This window comes from Papio anubis, chromosome 19 (genome assembly GCF_008728515.1).
Source record: "Papio anubis isolate 15944 chromosome 19, Panubis1.0, whole genome shotgun sequence".
Classification (NCBI taxonomy): Eukaryota; Metazoa; Chordata; class Mammalia; order Primates; family Cercopithecidae; genus Papio; species Papio anubis.
Genome location: NC_044994.1, coordinates 67639367 through 67657421, shown reverse-complemented (window position 1 = coordinate 67657421; position 18055 = coordinate 67639367). Strand labels below are relative to the sequence as shown.

General features: G+C 41.6%; 1 long non-coding RNA gene across 1 annotated transcript; it reads left to right on the top strand.

Moving 5' to 3' along the window:
• Window positions 1–407: 407 nt before the first annotated feature.
• Window positions 408–16053, top strand: LOC116271496. Its single transcript, XR_004180111.1, has 3 exons — window positions 408–1842; window positions 3587–3655; window positions 15511–16053. It is a non-coding gene; the product is annotated as an uncharacterized LOC116271496 (long non-coding RNA).
• The last annotated feature ends 2002 nt before the right edge of the window (window positions 16054–18055 follow it).

Here is an 18055-nt window from a genome sequence, read left to right as displayed (position 1 = left end):
CTACTAAAAAATTCAAAAAATTAGCCAGGCGAGGTGGCGGACGCCTGTAGTCCCAGCTACTTGGGAGGCTGAGGCAGGAGAATGGCGTGAACCCAGGAGGCGGAGCTTGCAGTGAGCTGAGATCCGGCCACTGCACTCCAGCCTGGGCGACGGAGCAAGACTCCATCTCAAAAAAAAAAATAAATAAATAAATAAAAAATAAATTAACCCTCTGAATTCTTTATCCAGCAATTCAGGGATTTCTTCTTGGTTTTGATCCATTCCTGGGAAGCTAGTGTGATATTTTGATGGTGTTATAGAACCCAGTTTTGTCATATTACCAGAATTACTTTTCTGGTTCCTTGTCATTTAGGTAGACTATTTCTTAAAATTGTTCTTGAATTTATTTCTCATTGGACTGTGTTTTGGTTTTTGTTCTTGTTTTCTTTCTTTTTTCCCTCTCAAGGATCAGACTTTAATGTGTATTTTGTCCTAATTTGATTCTTGGTGACTGTAGGGGTAAAGACTCTGTATGAGATCCTTAGTTACAGAGTTTTTGTGCACTGGTTTTCCCTGATGCTCGTTGTAGCAGTTACATTCTGGGTGTGTGGATGAGTTCACTGTCTCCTATGGAGTAGGAATGGCAGGAATCTCTTGAAACTTATCTTATTCTCTGATGGTGTATACTTTATCTATTTATTAATTATTTTTCCTGCTGTTTTATTTACTGCATTGATGATTCAGTCTTCAGGCCAATCAGGGAGGTAACCCTGGGTAGGCACCCATTGTCACCAAGGCAGGTGGGTAGATGTAACAGCCAACAGTGGGCCAAGGCCCCAGGTTTTTATCAGGGTGAAGAGTGAGAGCTACCTCAGCTCCCCTCCCAGGTCAGCAGCAAAGCTATTCACCCAACAGCCTCACTCCTGTCCTGGTGTTTTAGCTATTCGATCAGGCACCTCTTTTCGTCTATAGGAATGTTGATTCTCCAAGTAGGGAGGAATTATGATTCTTCCTCTCGTACAGGCCTGAATCTGGAGTATGGTCCTCCTGTGGGGCTGCACTCAATTTGGACTGTTCCAGAATGGCTGTCTATAGGTGCCTTCATGCTGCATTCCTGTGGGAGAAGCCCCAGTTATGTATTCAGAGGAGTACCAGAGGGGAACAAGGACCCCTTCTCCAAGGCCCTTCATGGTCACAGAGGCTGCCTGTCTGTTGGGGTATGGGTGCAGACTTTCCCTATAGCACCAAGCACTGCAGTTGTCTCTGCTGTGAGAAACTGTCCACTGGCAGAAAGATCTGGAACTCAAGGTCTGCTGTTCAGATTTTTTTTGTCCTGCAGATGTGGTGCTTGATGAGGTGCTCTCCCCTTCCCCTAGGGATCGGGCTTCCTGAGAGCCAGGCTGCAGTGGTTGTTATTGCTCTTCTGGATCTAGCCACCCAGAAGGGGCTACCAGGCTCCAGGCTGGTGCTGGGGAGTGTCTGCAAAGAGTCCCGTGATGTGGTCCATGTTCTGGTCTCCCAGCCATGGATACCAGCACCTACTCTGATGGAGGTGGCAGAAGAGTGAAGTAGGCTCTGTGAGAGGCCCTGGCTGTAGATACGTTTTGTGTGCTGGCTTTCTTAAATGCTGGTTACACGATTGGTGAAGTTGTCATGTGATCTGACTCAGGGCCTCTGGTTAGCCAATATGTTGCAGGCTATGGGATTAACTGCTGTTTTCTCCTTCTTTGGAGCAGGGTTACTCTGTCATGAGTTGCTGTGATGGCCTGAGTTGGTTGACCTCTAGCCAGGAGGTGGGACTTACAAGAGAGCACCAACTGCAGTAATAGAAGGGGGATAGAAGCTTGCCCTAAGTTGGCCAGGGTGAGTATTCTGGTTACTCAGGCAATGGTTGTCTTTTGTGTTCAGCTGCCAGGGCAGGTAGAGAAAAGCCATCAGATGGGGGCTGGGGGCAGGGTTAGATGGGTCTGGGTTCAGAGTCTCCTTGGGTGGGAATTGTCACAGTCACTGTTGAGGATGTGGGGGTGGTTCTCAGGCCAGTGGGGTTATATTCCAGAGGGGTGCATAGCTACCTCTGCTTAGTAGTATTGTTCACCAGGGAAGTGGGGAAAGTCAGCATCGAAAAGTCTCTCCCACCTCCCACACAGGTGGCACGGCCAGTCTCGCTCCCACTGTGCTCCACTAACAGCACTGAGTTTATCTCCAGACAGCCTGTGTTGGGCAGGTGGGCGGGGACACTCAGACCTGGCCCCAGGCCATAAGCTACTCTACTGAGCAAGTAAGCTCAGTTTTCAGCCCCTCCCCATCTGCCTAATATGTCGGCTGAGGCTTCTGCCCTCCTATCTCCTATCTGCAGCAGATCCCATTCACCCCCAGATTCTGCTCCAAAAACATAATGTCCAGTCAAAATTATTGCACAATTCAGTTGCAAGCTTCTTATAGCCGGTGACCCTTCCCGCATTCTGCTTGGTGCCTTCTCTGAAGGCCGCTGTGAGATATAGTCAGGGATGGGCTCAAGCTGAGACTGGGAGTGCCTATAAGGCTCTGCCCACTGCTGCTGCTTCTACTTTTATATTTTGCGTGGCTCCCTAAATCCATTTCAGCTCCAGGTAAGGTTAAATCCTTCTCCCTTGATATCGATTTTCAGATTCCCCAGTGGGGATGTTTATTCAGAGGCAAGTTTTCACCTCTCATAGTTTGGGTGACAGTTTTCCAGCTGTCTCAGGGAATGTGCAGCGGTATGCCACTTCTTTCAAAGGATCTGTGAATTCTCTCGGTTTTCCTGCCGTGGTTCTTGGGTCAAGACATGATGTGAATCTCCAAACACTGTTCTGTCCATCCACATGGGAGCCAGAGTTAGTCTTCTCTCCTATCTGCCATCTTCTCATCATCCCTATTAGGTATTTCCCACCAGATATTCTCTGGGCAGAGAAATCTCAGATAGCTGTCCAATCACAGTCTAACTGCTTAAAGAGGGGCCTTGGATGGAGGCTTGCAGGCCACAGTTTATACAAGAAGAAGTTTTGTAATCAACTGGCTTAAACCTAGGCAGGAAAGATAACTCTCGCTCATGCTCCTGGGCCAGCAGCTCTGCCTTGAGCCCGGTACCCTGGCATCAGTCAGACAGTGGGCACTCTTTTCTGCCTGCTCTTGGGAGCTGTGCTCACTCACTGCAGCTTTGCCGGCTGTGGGCAAGGTCTGTTAGTTTACGGTTACAGCTCAGACTGTTCCCGTGAGCGCCTGGCCTGCCCTGATTTCCTCTCTCATGGAATATGGGAAGCTCTGCAAATTCAGGAGAAGAGGGGCTCCTCTGATGGAAGACATTGTCTTGTAAGAACCCGCACTAGTTTAGGCTTAAAGCATGAGGTGTTCTCAGTGGAAATATTCTGAAGCCAAAATAAATAAAAAAGAAAAAGTGGAAAAGAGTCAAACAGGCAATTATTTGCAATAGAAAAAAAGCTATTGATTTTCCTTTTTGATACATAGTCTAAATTATCCCTCAAGAAAAGTAGTAATGCATCTTTAAACAGATTTATTGGTTCTAAGAGGGAAAAAATGTATTATTTAACTTCAATGCTATTGGATTTTTCTTTTATGTTGGATATAGAAATAGGACAGACGAACAGAGTGGGACGAGAAAATTCCTTCAAGAATCACAGTTGTTGTGGACCCCAAGGTAAGAGACTCTGGCATTTCTCTCAAAGCAGTACGAGTTTGTAAATAAAAGATCATTTTTCTGGCTAAATAAATTATATTGCACAGTTAAGACGCGTACATTTTTCACAAGACCCGAAGTTCCTGTGGGTGGAGTGAACAAACCACAGAGATCCCCCAGCATGTCCTATAGGCTCAAGTTCTTTCTTGTGAAGGAATTTTGCCCTGGGCAGAATCCTGTGAATTCTCTGATCCTGGAGCTCCACGTCCCTTCTCTGAGCTGGAATCTCCCCATGTGTCTCACTCGTTGGCTTCTGAGATCAGAAAACACACAAACTGCTGACACACAGAGATGCCTCTCAGTCGGCTACAAACAGGAGCGTGTGGTTGGTGGAAAGAGCCGGGGCCTGCTTTTCCCAGCTCCTCATCCTGGGCCTCCTTAGAAGGGACCTTGAGTTCCGTGGGGCGTGGCACATTTGGGGTCACGCAGTCTGTGGGCCTGGTCCTGCATTTGTCTAGGCACCTGTTCTGTGGCCTTGCAAACCACTTCACCCAGGTGTCGTCATCTGTCACTCAGAGGCAATCTCAGGTGACCTTGCTGAATCATCACAAACAAAAACTACTCAGAATGATTGGAAAACATTTTTCAAATGTAAAAGTGCTCTAAAAGCCATGGATGAAAATTTCAAGCCACCACTACCAGCCAAGCCCCTCATCACATTTATTCCCTGCAGTTCAGCAGTTTAGGACGGTTTTGTGCTTGTTTCAATAACTGGGCTCTCTCAATTACTTAGGGATGTATTCACTGGGATTCCATATAAAATAACCCATAAAACTAGTGTTCAGAAACCATCAGGCACTCATGATAGCAAAGGAAGCTCCTGGGCCGCCCTCCTCCCCACTCCTTCAACCACACTTCTCCCTACAGCTGCCTGGGCGTTTTCATTCTCATGCCTGCAGGTGATGCAGATTCTGGCACAGAAAAGGAAGCACCACCACTGCTCACTCCGTTCCACGCGGCAGTTCTGTCCTCTCTCAGTGATGATTGCGGTCTGCTGGCCAGGCCTGGGGTTTTCTACTTCTAGTCTGGGAACTAGGAGTAATAAGCATGCCAGAGCAATCCGCACGTGTGTTGAAGAGCTGCATTCTGTTCCAGTGGCTTTGGACTAGAAAATCTCCTTCCCTGTTCAATCAACAAGATGAGGCAAGAGTTGTCTTGGTCATACAACAACATAGGGCATAAAGGGTCTTCCCACATCGTCTTCTGCAGTCATCTGGTACACTTTCCTCTCAACCTCCCTTCCCATAGGTACACATGCCTGCCTGGACCTCATCCCTTCTACCGACAGAACTCAGCAGTCATTTATTTGAGGACAAGCAGCAGATCATATTCTATATGCCCACATACGTATCTGGGGAGACTGGCTGGTTGCAAGGGTTTGTAACCACCTTCCAGGCAGATGACAAGATGGAACCTTCTCAACATACACCTCAGTTACAAGTCAAGTCAATAAAAGCTTGGCTGCATGGAAGAGGATGATGCATAAAGACTGGCTGTATATCTTTGTTTGATCTGAGTAAGAAATGCTTCCATTCAATGAGGCCACTGAGTTTATGATCAAATCTCCTGGTAAAGAATAGAGCACAGAGAAACCCACATTCTTACCGTGTGACAAATGAGACTGTGAACATGGACCCTTCTTTAAAACTCCAGCTAATTCAGGTTGCAGAATGAAGTGTGCCATGTCATAATTAATCCCTCATGTATTGCAAGCAATTTAATGTCAAAATAATCAACAGGAGCGTTTTTTACCCTTTTGTGAGTACATAATAAATACTGTCATTTAGCTGCAGCAAACATTGGGTTTCTTTCCTGGTCTTTGAATAACGCTCCTTGTGAGGTAAACACCAGACCTCCTTCTCCATCTCCCCCTCCCCAAGCCCTACAAACCACACATATAGACACTCTTTAGGAAAATAAATCATGAATATCAAAAGAAAAGTAGTGTGATAACTTCTAGTTGGTACTTGGCATCGTGATTATTCTAGCTCAGAGTCTAAACACCAGCTAGGGGCAAACAGCACAGGAGAAGGAAGGAATCTGAGTGGAAAGGGTGCCCTCACACTGTTTGTCATTTATTCTTTTCCTCGTGGATTACTGTCAGTGGCGTGACATTTATTTTTCCAAGGCTAAGTCCTTGCTATTAAATAATCAATGAATTTCTTTGGTTAAACCTGGCTCACTTTTTAAATAAATGGTGTCAGAGGTGGAGTGGCCTAGTGCTGCCTTTTTCCTCTGTAGCAGGGCAGGTGTGGAGGGACCTGGGTGTCTGCCTTCTTCTTCAGGCCACACTTCCTCCCCAGAGGTAGCATTTCACAGCCTTTATTGCATCCTCCACTTCCAGGAGACTAGTGTTCCTTTTGCTTTAGATAGAAGTTCTCCTGTTAAATTAATATAGTGATCAAAAAGAGAGCCCGGGAGCAAGCTTCATGTAGATAATGAATCTCCAGTTGCTTTCGTTGAGAAATAACTGAGCTAAAATCTAGGCTTTGAGGTGACACTTCACAACAGGTGGGAAGGCCAAAGCAGGACCCTTCTGCTTTAACTGATCTGTGTGAAAATGATTGTTAAATATTGAAGTGGAAGACAAGACTCCAAGAAGAGCTCCTTCTTGGTGATTAGTTTTTAAAGATCATGGACCAGACTTTCCCGTGAAATCACATTATGTGTTGCCCTTTGGCATCTGTTCAGCCATTGTTATCAAAGAACACAAGTCCCTCCTTTAGGTATTTACACATGTTTTGTGGATCTGCAAGAAGCTCGCCACTACTTATGTTTCACAGTAATTCTGGTCCCCTGAATCGGCTCAGTCTGTTTCCCCATTCCACTGTTTCCTTCCACCACTCCCCTAGGCCATTCCTGGTCTCCCACACAGGGCAGTCCACCTTCCCCTAAATCACCACCTGGGGGCGTTCACCTGGACGTATTACACCCCCACCCCTGGAGACGTTCCACCTGGACAATACCCACCTGCGGCGCACGGGTTCACTGGTTAATGCCGCACGCATGCACGCAGGTTCACCTGGTTCGCGTGGGTTACTGGACGCCTGGGGCGTTCACCTGGACCCAATACCACATGCCGCACACTGGGGCATTCACGGACAATACCGCACGCATGCACACCGCACGCATACCGCACACACATGCACACACACATGCATACACCTGCCACCTGCGTATTCAACCAGTGACAGTAAACGTTCAATGTGTGTGGATGTCGAGTTAACATCAGAGACCAGGACTGTTTCTCGTTTCTCCTTGAATTCACAGTTCCTGGAAAGATGCTTTGCACATTGTGGACAATCAACCACTGTCCTGGCATGATAATGGTCACCTGGACAGGAAGGGAGGCCTTTTAGGCACAGATGAGGCAGCAGGTCACCTACAGAACACATGAGCCGTGTTGGGAAGCTTAAGAAGGCACTACAATCGTTTTGCTCTCCCGGATCTTACCACACCTCTAAGGACGTTGGAATGCAGTCGAAAGGCACATGACATCTTTGAGTGGCAGCATATAAAGGTGTTGCCAATCAAAATCATTCTTTCGAATGACCTTACTAGATCCAATAACCAACGCTCAATGCATCCGGAGCGGATGGTACAGGTGCGATGGGTAGGGAGAGTGCCCTGTGTGAGGAGTTCCGGAACTGCAGGCCCAGGACCCCAGGGACTTCCCAAGACTCCGGAAGTGGGGCGGGCTCTGCCCCCAGGCCTGGGACAATAAAGACAAACCTTGGCGACCCACCAGCTTCCCGTGAGCTGACTCTATTGGCAGTATATCTTTATTACCGGGAAGGATACCTCTGTCCATACAATTCTCTAGTTCCCTATAAAGTGGCTTCAGATGTTCACAGGCGAAAACACAGCTCCAAAAGGTTTGCAGAAGCAGCATTTAAAACCGCCAAATCAATCTCCCCGTGTAGACTTTTCTTTTAAAATAAACTTATCTCTGAAAACTGCCTCCTGAAGCTTTAGCTTTAACAGTAGAGCTTCACTGTTTTATGAGCTAGTGGTAAAATCCTAAAGCCAGCAGCTCCTCTAGGAGATACTAACACACCATTTACAGAAGTACTGCCATGAAAATAATACGTGGCAATGAAGTCACTATAAATTCACAGGCACTCACATGCACACACAATACATCGTATGTGTACCAAAAAAAACACCCTTTTTCGACACTGTTTCTTTCTTTAGGATGACATAAAACAGCACAGACAAAACCCGCTCTGCCTCCCTTCTCACTATTCTTAGCAAATCCATGCCGGACAGAAACCATCAAAAAGCAAAGGTGGCAGGTGCCTGAATGTTTCACTTTGGCACTACTGGCCTGTCTGCACGGTAACAGTAGATGCAAGAATATTTCACCAGTGCCATTGCTTAACGATGTAATATGACAGCATCCATGAAACTGATTAGCATAAATCAACATAATACTCACTTTGCAGCATTAGTATTGAAAACTTTCATCTTGAAATAGTAAGAGGAAAGAGACAATACGTGATGAATTGGAATGATTTTGCTGGAATGCTACCAGATGACGATGTAAGAGTACAGGAGAACAGAGCCACACACTAACATGCATATGTCAACATGATCATCCCAAGCAGCTTTCTTTTCATTCTACAAGCTTCACACAAGTAGATGCACAGTGTCTTAAATATGGCTAAGAAAAACGAGTTAAAATTATCTTCACAATTCAAAACAGGTCGATGATGCGGTAATACAATGTAAAAGTTTCCTGATTTGCCAAACATACCATTTTGAGAGTCTTAAATGTAGATCCCTGAGGTTCAAACTACAGATAATTGCACCTCACAGGGCCATCACCTAAAATAAAGAAGGAAGCAGAACTGTGTCACGGAATGACATTTTCAATAGTTGATAGATGGGTTCCACTTTTCAGGGTGATAAAGCAAAGGTCATGTGCTCTTCCAACAGCAATAAACACACTTTCCTTCCTTTCCCTCTGTTCACTCAAACCTTCAGCTTTTTAAAAAATTCATCCAAGTATTTTCTGTGAAATTATTCTTTATTTTACCCAACTGAGGAAACCAAAGGACTTGAACATTAGTCAGAGTGGTTTTCTTGAACATTCCAGAAAATGGAACTGGACTTGGAGCAGGGCCTGGGCACATCCTTGGGATTTGTTTAGTATTTACCTACCTTGTGATGACACTGTTTACTTTTTTCATGCATCCATTCAAATTGACACATTGTAATCGTACATGTGAATGAGGGTGCAGTTTGAGATTTTGATACATATACGTTGTATAATGACCCAGTCAGGGTAATTAATATATCCATCGCCTTAAGTGTTTATCATTTCTTTCTGGTTAGAGCATTCCCAAGCCTCTCTTCTAGCTGTTTTGTAACCTACAATACCTTACTGTTCACCACTGTCACCCTACTGTGCAACCGAAGATCAGAACTTGTTCCCCCTATCGAACTGTAACTTTGTAGCCACTGGCCAATCTTTCCCCATCCTTCCCTCCTCCCCTCCTTCCCCAAACTCTGAAAACCACTGTGCTACTCTGTTTCTATTATATCAGCTTTTTTTTAAGATTCCACATATGGGTGAGATCATGTGGTATTTATCTTTCCTTGTCTGGTTTATTTCACTTAACATGATTTAAAAAATGGGCAGAAGACCTAAATAGACATTTCTCAAAAGAAGACATACTAAGGGCCAACAAGTATATTAAAAATGCTCAGCGTCATCAGTCACCAGAGAAATGCAAATCAAAACCACAATGAGATATCATCTCACTCCGGTTATGATGGCTGTTATCAAAAAGACAAAAGAAAACAAGCATTGGTGAAGCTGTAGAAATAAAGAGAACTTTTACAGTGTTAGCTGAAACATAAATTAGGGCAGCCATTATGGAAAACAGTATGGAGGCTCCTGGAAAAATGAAAAATAGAACTACCATATGATCCAGCAATCCCACTGCTGTGTATATAGCCAAAGTAAATGAAATCAGTATGTTGAAGGATATCTGCACTCCCATGTTACTGCAGCACTATTTACAACAGCCAGAATATGGAATCCACCTAAATGCCCAACAGATGAATGGATAAAGGAGACATGGTGTATACACACAATGGAATACTACACAGCCTTATCAAAGAAAGGAAATCCTGACATTTGCAACAATATGGATGAACCTCACAGACACTATTTACTCTTAATGTATCTAGAGGATGCCGGGATTTAGCTATTGAAAGTAAACCTTATTGGAAGGTGGCATATGATGTGACTCCTGGGGTTACAAAGTGACAGCCACTTGTTTACATGCAGTTTCCCTTGCTGACCCATACATGCTGGGAGCATGTGAACAAATAATAAAGGCAAGAGTTTACTTCCAGAGCAACAGTTATGGTACCTTTGTCCATGCATCTTCCCCTCTCCACCATCTGTCTTTTCTACTCCCAGCACCTTGAGCACTGAGAAGGGAAAGATAGTACTGGTACTTTTCCATTGCAACCTCGGCAATAATAAAAGCATTGCTATATATTGAGGCCTTCTGCATCTCAGGCATCATATTCAGTACTCTTACACATAATTTTTAATTCTTAAAATAAAATAACCCTTTGACACAGGTGTAAGCCCATCTCACAGATGAGAGACAAAAATGTGGCTTACAGAATGCAAGTAACTGTTTCCTATTCCCGCAGCACAGAAGCTAGCATTTGGACCTAAGCACAAAAATGATCTGCATACTAAGCACTAAGCGGCATTGCCTTCCCTGTCTGGTGGACTTCTGTGGCTGTCTAGCAACAGTAGGAATTAGGCTGAGAAGTGTAGTCCAATTAATAACTAATTATTGAATGCCAGCTATTTGCTCAAATCTAAAAAGAAAACAAGAAGACAATTAAACATTGTTCGCCTTTTTTCTACCTGCTCTTACAATCTTAGCTTCTTAAAGAGCCACCTTGTGAACAACAGCAAAAATAGATACAGACCCAATGCCTTATTCTTTCTCTACTTTGCAATACATCATTGACCAGTTATTTTGGTGGTACATTGATTAAATTTAGCAAAAAGAAATAAAAATATACAAATAGTTTACATATTTTAATTGGATTGCCATTTTTTATTTAATGTAGGTTTATGTCTACACTGTCCCAGAAAATTAAAAATCTGGCAATTCTGAAAGACAATTGGCCATGAAAAAAAAAAGTCTCAGATCCCATTAGTGCTCTTGCGTATATGAGGAGAGAGAAGGACTGTTGTAAATATGCAGCCGTTTTAACTTAAGTGGATCCTTATAGCTTTGACTTTCTGATCCCTGGTTTCAGTCCATGCTTTCTTTCAAGTCATCCATCAATAAGAATTTTGGGTTGTCTTGCAATACAGCAGATACCTCTTCTCTGTACTTAAGTAATACTTTAAATTGCCTAATGTAACCTCATCAACAATGTGTTTACATTTCCACCACTGAGCTTTCTCATCTTCTTGCTAGGTCTCTGCTATAACAGCAGATCTAGTCAAATCGCCTTTCTGAGTCATAGGAATTGCTATGTAACACACACAGAAACTGGGATTTATTTTCCAGAGTTGAAATAATCCAGTGGATTTGGATAGGTTCTGATTCAGATGTTTGTGGGCAAACATACTGTCATGATTTTCTGAACAACTATGTGTAAAAGCAGATCAAATAGCATCCAAGGGCTGGAGATAAAATTCATTGTTTTAAATAATTAGGGTAATGTTTTAAACATCCAAAAAGTTTATTATGCCCAACTTTAGGATTTGTAAAAGTTGTGATGACAGGATTGATAATTTATGGGTTATTGGCTATTATGCAAGGATAATGAAAATAAATGCATTGATTTGAGACTATGTATGCCAGCTTTATGCATATAAATAGACTTTAAAATCTTATTGTGTTTTATGGCTCCACATAAATAACAAAACAACCTCATGACTTGGAAACAGAGCATGTGCATCTTAAACACTCCAATAAGATGGCTTGGTTTCTTCATTTAAACTCTCCTTATTAATGCCCATCTATGCATGAATATATTCCTGCTTGGGAAGATACAGAAGAAAGTAAAATCAGTGCTTCTGAAACATTGATGTGTTCATGAATCAACCAAAAGGAACCCTGTTAAAACACATATTCTATTTCTGCAGAGAAAGGAAGGGCCTAACAGTCTCTGTTTTTAACAAACTCCTGGATGCTGCTGCTGCTGCTGCTGCTGCTTGTCCAAGGCCCACTCTTTGAGTAGCAAAGCGTTGAACTCCTCAGTGCTCCTAAAAGCTCAACAGTAACTACATCTTTGATGTAATGATTTAGATACAGAAGAAAAGAGTTATAACTGCTATCATAAAGAATACGATACCTGGAGACATCTGCAAAATATATTTTTAGGAGCACAACTTATATAAAGCATTATAGGCAGCTTTTGCAATTGCACAGTTTAATGGCATTATTTGGTTCTGGGACTTCAATTGTGTGAAGTTCCTTATTCATCTCTTCGCCTCCCTCGAGAAGTGACACTGTATAACCAGATGAAAAGACACATGTAAGCAAAGCTGTGTTTATTCACCTAGCAAAATTAACATACAATATTTGTCACTGAAAGCCAAGTAGAATCTTACACGACATTCAGAAAGGTTTACATCTGTCTCCCTTCTCCTTCTCCTCCTCCTTCATCTTCCCTTCTCTTCCTCCTCCTCTTTCTTCTCCTTCATCCTCTCCTCTTCCTCCACCTCCTCCTCCTCCTCCTCCTCTTGTTTCTTCATCATCTCCTTCTCCTCTTCCTCTTACTGCTTTTATCAGCAAGGAAGTATTAATATTTTGGATTTAAAACCTCTTGTCAGTACTTTTTCTGGAGATATCAGTGTGTAAATTACAAATTATAATTTACAGTTGACCGTACTTGTATGAGTACTTGAGTGGCTCAAGGCTCACAGGGCCTGGATGGGAGCACAAAGGGAGCCCCCTGGATCCTCTTATAAAAACTTGGTCACACCATCATCAATTCATGAAACTCCCCAGCAGAAAAATATGGAATCTATAAACTGGTCAGAACTGTAAATCTATCGATTAGAAGGTCATTCCTGAGAATAAAGACATGTGACATTTATGAAATGTTATGCAAGCATCGCCTCATTTAACTGTAAGTCTTTATTCTACATTTTGTTTCAAAATGATTTGCATTGGGTTTTTCATAAAAAGTGTAAATGCTAACTTTTTTTTCTATTCCCCCAAGTAGAAACCAACTTAACATTAAGGCTATGTTTTTAGGAATCTGTTACCCAAGGTCAGGCAAATAATGTGATTAAAAATGTGTTCATTGGTCTTACTAATTCAAACCTCAGGCCAATATTTTGTGAATTTCTGCAGCTGCAAACACTGGAATATGGTATTGCACACCTTCTTTTTGGACGACAACAACTCTAGTTAGAAAGCCATTTTTAAAGGAAGACACTGCACTAAGCAATTTTAAATTTAAGCAAATTTAAATTTTGAATTCAATTTTAAAGTAGCGATTACGTTATCAGTCCCAAACTTCCAAAACCACTAAAGGAATTGCATTAGTTTAATATTGGCAATACCACATTTTACCCACAAAATACACTCACACACTCATAAATGAATTGAAAATAGAATATAATTTAATATTGACTGTATATGAATGAATATAGAAATAAAATTTGCTTAATATTTGGAAGACCTAGAAAAGTGAATAAAGTCACACTCTACTTTCTTAATCTCAGTTTAACAAAATATATTTTATTGATAATCTTAAGTTTTTCCTAGCTCATTGGTAAAGCTTTGTTTCTTTAATATTCTCAAGTACGTTTATTTCATAAAGCTTTTTTTCTAAAAGTCTTCTCTTTTTATCTTAAAATGCATGAGTGCTAGGAAGTTCCAGTTTTATCTTAGTATTGACGTTTATGTTGATGAATATGCCTTTCTATCTTTTCTTTTTTATTTGTATAGAAATCACATGATATTGTTTTCCTTTATTTTTGATTAAAATGTTACATTTGATGTTCCAGGAATAAAGTAGCTCACACAAACCAAAGTAAAGATAAAACTTTGAATTTGAAAACTAGCCAGAACGACCACTCGAGCAATATAGAAAAGCACTAAATCAGCAGCACCATAAATCAGTCACACCATTCAAATTCACATTGTAATGACATTTATTTTTGAGACAATTTACAACGATTCCAGCTTCACTATGTATTCAGTGAGGTGGGAGGGGGAACCTGAGTGAAGTTATTTACATCTTACTAATTCCTTTATAACTTATCAATTCAGACAGCTTGTATCGTATAAACAATCTCTGCCCTATTATCTAAAGTTGGCAAATTTTTCTGTGGATTCAGACACTGAGTCGGGTGGACTGATGGCTTTTTTAGTCCCTTTAATCCCCAGACTCTGTTTTGATTAGAAAGATGCTTTAAGTGGGCAGCAGCCTAAATGAGTCAAATGCGATGTCTACAGTGGCTCTCGTTCCCAGAGAGCACTTCCTACTTGGAGAAACCAGAAAGCTGCAGGACATTGTTAGAAGACCTTTCTATTACAGTTGTAGCACAAAACTAAACCTATCATTGTTTTTCTTCTTATTAAAGATTAGGTATGTGGTCCTTTCTCTAAATTCAGATCCTACGAAACAATTCCATTGTCCTTCATCCAAGGGCTAGCTAGTCAAGGTTAGTGTACCTAAATGATGCTCAAATATGTGGAGAGGCATTTCTTCCTTGGAGACAGAGAAACACCAGCTTGGGAGGGAGACCCTCCTGGATGCAGGAATATGGCCCAGATGACTTTGGAAAACAGCTCCTGGATCTATTTCTTTAACCCAGGTTGTCTTTTATTATTTATATTTATTATATATAAAGTTTTCTTAGCAAGACAAAAGCTTAATGCAATGGTGTGCGACCATCTTCTGGGGTTTCTAACAAACTGAATCTACACTATGCTGTTTTGTTCTATCAGTGATATGAAAAAAAGAACTGTTTGGTTTTTAATTATATACATGTGATAGTAGGTACTGGAAGTGATATTTTAAGCTCCCTCAGCTTTGTTTCAAGGTTTGAGTGTAATAATTCCTATGCAAATCATTCTGTGGCAGAGTTCACTGCCACACTGATGCTGGAAAAAGAAACTTTTATACAGTGGTTGAAAGGGAGAGGAGAAATTCTGGGAGAATACATGATGATCAGGAAACCAAATCAAGACAATTCCTTCTAGCACCCTAAATTTTTAACGCAAAATTACATAAAATAGACTCACTGCGTAACGGTAGATGTGACTAATGTCGGCTAAGAAACACACAGCATGAACCAAATCCTGAGAATCACAGAAAACATTAATGGAGGCCCATCGCCCAGAGACTAAGCTAGCCAGGGACTGCTTTACACTAGGCCAGCCATCCCGTCAAGGGGAGTTGAGTGGTTCACGTCTACCGTACCTTTTTAGAAGCAAAACAGCTGTTTATGGCAAGATATAGGTAAGTATTTTATTAGACAAAACCACGTGTACACTGGTCATTAGAGACATCAATGCATGGCGTGCCTTTGGTTACTGTGAGGTTTAGAGATGTCGCTCATTCAAGTCCTACTGCTATTAATCCAGACTCACAGTCTCAACCCAGAATCGGTGGATAAACACATTTTTTGAGCTTTGGAATGACAGCCAGGGTTAAAGTTGTAGCAATGATTCCAGAAGTGTCAAAACAGACGTACATTTCCACGGCACATCAGGTGGGAGGTGGGGCGTCGAAGGGGTGGAGAGGAAAGGAGAGCAGGGAGGAGGGGGAAGTTCAGCCTTTCCATGCCTGATTTCTGTCCCCAGAAGCCTTTTCTGCTGAATTCCCTCCTGCAATCGTGGTTGAAAGGAGCTGAAGGCATCTGGTGTACCATCTTCCTGCTTCGTAGACTGTAAATCGTCTGGAAAATGATGGCTTTCGCGGTACGTAGCACCACTTCTTGAACGTGACCCTCAGCTATCTAATCAATTCCCCATTCGTGGCATCTATGTTTTCTGAAAACACTTTAAGTTTCCTGGAAACTATTACCCAATGTGTTTACCGAATTACCAAAGTTAAGAATGTTCATACTACCTTGGCTTCTACAAAGAGTTAAAATATTTAGACACCAAATTCTTGATCAATTCTATTTTTCCTCTCTTTAGAGACCCTCCAGGAGAATATAAAAAGCTCACTGTGTGAGCTACAGCTCTTTTCATGTGGCATCGCACAAACAAAGCTGCTACAGACTCACCATCATGTGTTTCAGGAGTGTCACTTGATTTAGTGCAATGGTGGGCTACACGATGCTGTTTTAAAAAATAGTAATTGTGGGCCGGGTGCGGTGGCTTATGCCTGTAATCCCAGCACTTTGGGAGGCCAAGGCAGGCAGATCATCTGAAGTCAGGAGTTCAAGGCCAGCCTGGCCAACATGGTGAAATCCCGTTTCTACTCAAAATACAAAAATTAGCTGGGCGTGGTGGTGCGCGCCTGTAATCCCCGTTACTCTGGAGGTTGCCTCAGGAGAATCGCTTGAACCTGGGAGGCAGAGATTGCAGTGAGTCAAGATTGTGCCACTGCACTCCAGCCTGTGTGACAAAGTAAGACTCCATCTCAGAAAACAAAAATAGTAATTGTGTTTGTGAAAATAAAATGATTCACTCCTTTGTGTAAATGCATGTGGCCTCTATTTGGCTGTGACAGTGTAAAAAAACTTTCAAATTTCATTTTTCTTTTCTAAATGTAATCTGTGACTTTTATGTATTGCTGGAATAAGAAGTGGCTTTTTAGAGGCAAAAATAAAAATATACTTTTTAAAAAGCCATTGGTACTTCCAGGAAATAGCTTGGAAACAAGGATGTAGTTGCTATCTAAGCCGTCTATTTCCGGACTTTTACATTTTACTCTGAAAGTTACACTGGAGAAACCACATTTTCCATTTGGTGAGATTGCCTCCACCCAGAGGGTCCCCTCCTGTATGTTTTTCCTGCAACTTGTTTCCTGCCTGGACGTCCGTCCACTGCTTGGCAGGTCAGTACCCGGAAAAGTCAGCATGAAAGGTAATGCCAAAGGGCAACTGGCTGAAATGAGATCCCTGCATGGGTGCAAGGCAAAGCAAGCCTTCCTGAGCACCAGGGGACCTGCCTGAACTCACTGCAGATGGACGTACAAGTGCTAATCACAAGGCCACCATAAGTCATGTTAGGTAAGGAGACAAGCGTTCTAAAGGAAAGGAATTAAGGTCACACAATTCCTCTACTGACACTAATGGATCTTAAAGGTTCAGATGTAGAGAGACAGAGATAAGAGTTTTAGAAAACATTAATATTTACCATCTACATTCCGTATTAGCACCTGTAGGGCAGAATTTTGTGTAAAAAATGGCTACATGTCAATCTAGTAAGTATCCATTTACTGAAATAAATTCTACCATGGAAAGACCTAAGAAAAAAGAAAAGTCTAATAAATTAATCAAAATGATATCAACATAATTGAACAGAACCCACTGAATAAGTAGCACAGAAATGTCTATTTAGATGCTTGCCAGTGTGTTAGCTTCCGAAGCCGTTATATTTAAAAATTATTATACTTTAATACAAAATAAACATATAATACATATTGAAAAAGAAAATTCTAAAGTGTTACGTTTATAAAAATAAACTAGAAATATATGGCTTTTAAACATTAACTTTTAATTTCAAAACAATTAAAACTAAGTTATTAAAGTCAGTGTAACAAAATTCTCTATTGGTCTTTCGTAATAACTCTCTAGTCAATCAGAATTTACTAATTGATGGTGGAATAATACATTTGTGTCTTTTCTTCTAAGAGAACGTGTAACTAAAATCCAAAGTTACTGTATGTTTTATTGCTTAATTAAAAAGTTGAACCCTAACATGGTTATAATGCAACAATATTATAAATGCCATAATAATGTGTGCTGTTCAAATGGGATCTCCTTTTTCACTCATCAGACGCTGGAGGCTTTGGATTTTGTTTTACTCAAAATACTGTTGTAATTTGAGACAGTATGAGTAATTAGCAGTTCTCCTATGCTATGTCCAGGTGTGAACAAGCCATCATTAACATCTGAATGAGCTGTCTGCCCAGAGTGAAGACCTAAGCGAAATCTCTCCCAGAATTCTGAGTTGCAGAGTTGATGCTCAGTGCTTATTTTGATGCTTCCTGAGATCTGCGACATACCTAAAACACATGCACAAATCCAATGTCCGAAATTTTAATTTGGTTTTTCTAAATATTCTCAGGATAATCCAAATCCAAATAAAATTTCTCATTATAATGAACACATCGTTTTCTATACTTTGTTCTCAAATAAATTGAAATGAGTCACTGACTAGAAACAAACCATAG